We start from the raw sequence: 4,325 nt of genomic DNA, 5'->3' as shown, positions 1-4,325 counted from the left end.
TTGGAGTCGACTCGGGCTCTCAGTTTCCCGAAAGTTGGTCTTCTGCCTTTTGACGTGTAGCTTGTCTTGGAGTCGACTCGAGCTGTCTGTGAGTCGACTCGAATCTCAGAGGCAGTAACATGGTCTTCTGTCTGTTGATGGTCGCTCAGTCTCGGAGTCGACTCGTGTACTGCGGGAGTCGACTCGAATCTCAGAGTCCGAAAATCGTTCTCTGACTTTTTTCTTGTGTTCCTCTGAGAGTCGACTCTTACCTTCTTTGGAGTCGACCTGCCAACCATCGGAGTCGACTCGCGTTCCACTGGAGTCGACTCGAATCTCAGACCCGAAAAACTGCTCTCTGACTTTTTCTTTGTGTACCTCTTGGAGTTGACTCTTACTACCCTGGAGTCGACTCGTTGAACATTGGAGTCGACTCGTTGACAGGTTCTGAGATGAGGCTTTCTGTTCTTCTTTCTGTTCTCAGTCGTGAGTCGACTCGTACTAGTCTGGAGTCGACTCGAGCTCGTGCCAGTGAACTTGATACGCTTGGAGTCGACTCGTGATACTCGGGAGTCGACTCGAGTCTCAGACATTGGTTCATGCAGACTTCTTAACTTATCCAAAATACTATGAACCAAGTCTAGAAACACTTGGACAGGATTTTTACTGAAACACTCAATTGAATTCATTAGTAATCACAAGATATACTCAATTGCTTTGAGCTCATCAAAATCAAATGGGGTTTTAATCAATCACTCCACAGACCGGTTTTGGGAAATAGGACCCGGTTGACAATACTTAAAAGAAGTCTCATCTCTGCATTTAGGTCCTGGGAATTGACAACATCAAGAGGGCCGCAGTCCTCTCTTCCTAAAAGTAGATTTAGGGCTGATTTCCTTTGGGAATGTGAGGTTGGAGCCTCACCGTCCTTAGGGATTTGTAAGACAGTGGATAGGACATCTTCATTGACTTCTACTAATGTCCCCCGGACATATGCAGTGTACCCTTGGTCCCCTAAGGCCATATTGCTAAAAAGTTCTCTAACTAGGCCGGGGTAGGTCGAGGTATTTAGGGTACAAAGGTGCTCCCACCCTTGGGCTCGGAGTCTCTCTCCAATAGAGAACCCCTCATGATCTAAAAATGAGAAATCTATGTACCTTCCGGTCGTGACTGTGCGATTTGCACAGGAAATAGTCGTGGTTGGCGGAGCAACCGGAGGAGACGGCGGGGAATGTTCTTCCCTCCGTTCCTCATCGTCGGCCGCTGCCCTAGGTCGCCTTCCACGGGTTGTCCTAGCTCTTTTGGGTGCCATGATTGGAAATCCTAAGAAAAGTGGAGAAGGAGGCTAGGGTTTGTGATGGAGAACAAATGGAGTCTAGGGTTTTCGTTTTTGGTCGGGGATGAGAGAAGATAGCTCGGGTCGGCTCGAGCTGTTTCACTTATTTTAAAAACCCTAGTTCGGTCCCCGAGACGTCTCCGCGACTAAGGCGAGACATCTCGCCTGGTGGGACGTCTCTGCGACTTGCCAGAGACGTCTCCGGCACTGGAAAAAATTTCAGACTGAATTTTATCTTTTCCCAAATTTTTATTTAATCGCCCTAAACAACATGATTTCTTTTGATAAACACAGAGTGAATTTGTTTGTGATCCTCCCCATTAATAATACACCCTATAATAATTTGGTTATGATTTTTGAATTATTAATATTGAAATGAGGAATGTTTGACCAAATTTCGAATACCTATGATATAGGCTTCTGAAAATATCTCTATGAAGAGTCCAAGGAAGGGTAACCATCCTCCGGAAAGTCAAACAGTTCGTCATTTAGATTAGATGGATTCATGCTTTCACTTATATTGACCTTGAGATGGATTATTAGTTTGAGTAGCAAATCAATGCAATACAAATTCAATTCATTTGCTAGGATCATACAAGCTTAAAGCATTCCTCAAGAAATTGAATCTATCTTTACAAAGGGGCTTTGTAAAGATATCAGCCAATTGATTTTCAGTACATACATATTCAATCATCACATCATTTTTCAGCACATGATCCCTAATAAAGTGATGCCTAATCTCTATATGCTTTGACTTAGAGTGTTGGACAGGATTTTTTGTTAAATTAATTGCACTTGTATTATCATATTTAATTGGTATATTATCCATTTTGATACCGAAATCTTCAAGTTGTTGCTTAATCCAAAGAACTTGGGCACAACAGCTTCCAGCTGCAATGTACTCAGCCTCAGCTGTGGACAAGGCAACTGAATTTTGTTTCTTGCTAAACCAAGAAACCAAATTGGCACCCAAGCATTGACATGTGCCACTTGTGCTTTTTCTGTCGAGTTTGCACCCAGCAAAATCAGCATCGGAATAAGCAATTAAATTTATGTCAGATTGTTTAGAATACCATAAGCCTACATTAGATGTCCCTACTAGATATCTAAAAATTCTCTTAACAGCTTGCAAGTGTGATTCCTTAGGACATGCTTGGTATCTAGCACACATACAAACACTGAATAGTATATCTGGTCTACTAGTAGTAAGGTAAAGTAGAGAGCCTATCATACCTCTGTACAATTTGCAGTCTATACTTTTACCTTTTTCATCTTTGTCAAGCTTGCAACTTGAGCCCATGGGTGTGCTGATTTCCTTTGCATCCTTCATCTTGAATTTTTCCAACATTTCCTTGATGTATTTGGACTGACTGATGAAGATGCCCTCCTCTGATTGTTTTATTTGTAGCCCAAGGAAGAAGTTGAGCTCACCCATCATGCTCATTTCAAATTCTCCCTGCATAAGCTTGGCAAACTCTTTGTTGCCCAAGGTGACAACCCAAGAGGGGGGGGGTGAATTGGGTCTTTTAAAAACTTTTAAACTACTTCTAATCTTTTAGATTAATTATGCTAGTTGTATGGATGCTTAGTGAAGCTTAACCTTAGCAAGAGTATGATTCTAATCTAATCAACTATTAAGCAGTGGGTTCAATAAAAGATTAGTCTAATTTTGCCCTAGTATGCTATTCAATTTAATGATTGAGTAAATTGATTATGCTTGCAACTAAAGGATGCACGAAGAAGAGTGAAGCAAGCTTAATATCTAAGTAAGTGAGTGAGGAGGTCAGTCAACAAAGAGCATCACAAACACAACAAAAATATAGTGGTTCGGTGCATCCCAGCACCTACATCCACTCCCCAAGACCTCTTGGAAATTTTACTATAATCCTACAGATTACAGCCGGTTGTTTTACAAGCTCACAACCCAACTTGTTGTTTTACGAGCGCACAACGAACTCGGTCGGTTTTCCCAGGCTCACCGACTAGAACCACTCCGATTGTTTTCCCGGGCTCACAATCAAACCCTTACACGTTGGTTTTACCCTCGGCTCACCAACAAACCTAAACCCCGTTGGTTTTCCCTTTGGCTCACCAACAAACCTTACACCGTTGGTTTTCCTTTTGGCTCACCAACAAACCTTTAACCCCTTGATTCAATCCCTTGATTGAATCAAGTTACAAGATATTAAAACAAAGAATAAAAACAAATCAAAGCTTCTTAAACAAGCAAATATAACAATATAAACAAATAGAGTAAAGAGAAGCCCTCAAACGAGTTTTGAAGATGGAGGAGCTCGGCTTCTTCTTTACTTGATCCTCCTCTGATTTGGCATGAAGTAGAGGATCCCCGAGGCAGCACACGGATGGAGAGGAAGCTTTCGGATTCACTTGGATGCTCTTCTTCTCTCTATTTCGTTTTGGATGGCCCTTTTGTGCTTGTGGGAGATTTCCTTTGTAATCTCTTTGAGATCTCTTTCCTAGATGATCTCTCCCACTTCCATGAGTTCTCCCCTAGCTCTCTTCTTGTTTTTATAGCTTTAGATGGCGTGGAAACAAGAATATAGCCGTTAGAGACAAGAAAAAGAGCCGTTGGACACAGTCTGCATTTCCTGACAATGTTACCGTTGGGATCGGAGTCGACTCGCGCGATCAGGAGTCGACTCGCCTGTTGCAGGAGTCGGCTCGTGCTTTACTGGAGACGACTCGGCCACTGTTGCAAATTTGAATTAAAGTGCATGCCTTGACTGGGAGTCGACTCGTCTTAACCTGGAGTCGACTCGCCAACTTCTGGAGCTGACTTGGCAATTTCGGAGTCGGCTTATCCACTGAAGTCCGTGGATCCAATTTTGAATTTGATCCACTCGAGTCGACTCGACTGTCCTGGGAGTCGACTCGAATCTCAGAGCCCGAACTCCCGATCCTCTGTCTTTTGGCTCGTCCAGTCTTGGAGTCGACTCGAACTTCCTTGGAGTCGACTCGGCTCTCAGTTTGCGAAACTTGGTCTTCTGCC

The sequence above is a fragment of the Phoenix dactylifera genome, unplaced genomic scaffold, assembly GCF_009389715.1.
Source record: "Phoenix dactylifera cultivar Barhee BC4 unplaced genomic scaffold, palm_55x_up_171113_PBpolish2nd_filt_p 000685F, whole genome shotgun sequence".
NCBI classification, from domain to species: domain Eukaryota; kingdom Viridiplantae; phylum Streptophyta; class Magnoliopsida; order Arecales; family Arecaceae; genus Phoenix; species Phoenix dactylifera.
The sequence above is the reverse complement of the archived record's forward strand: the minus strand, read 5'-3'. Positions refer to the sequence as shown.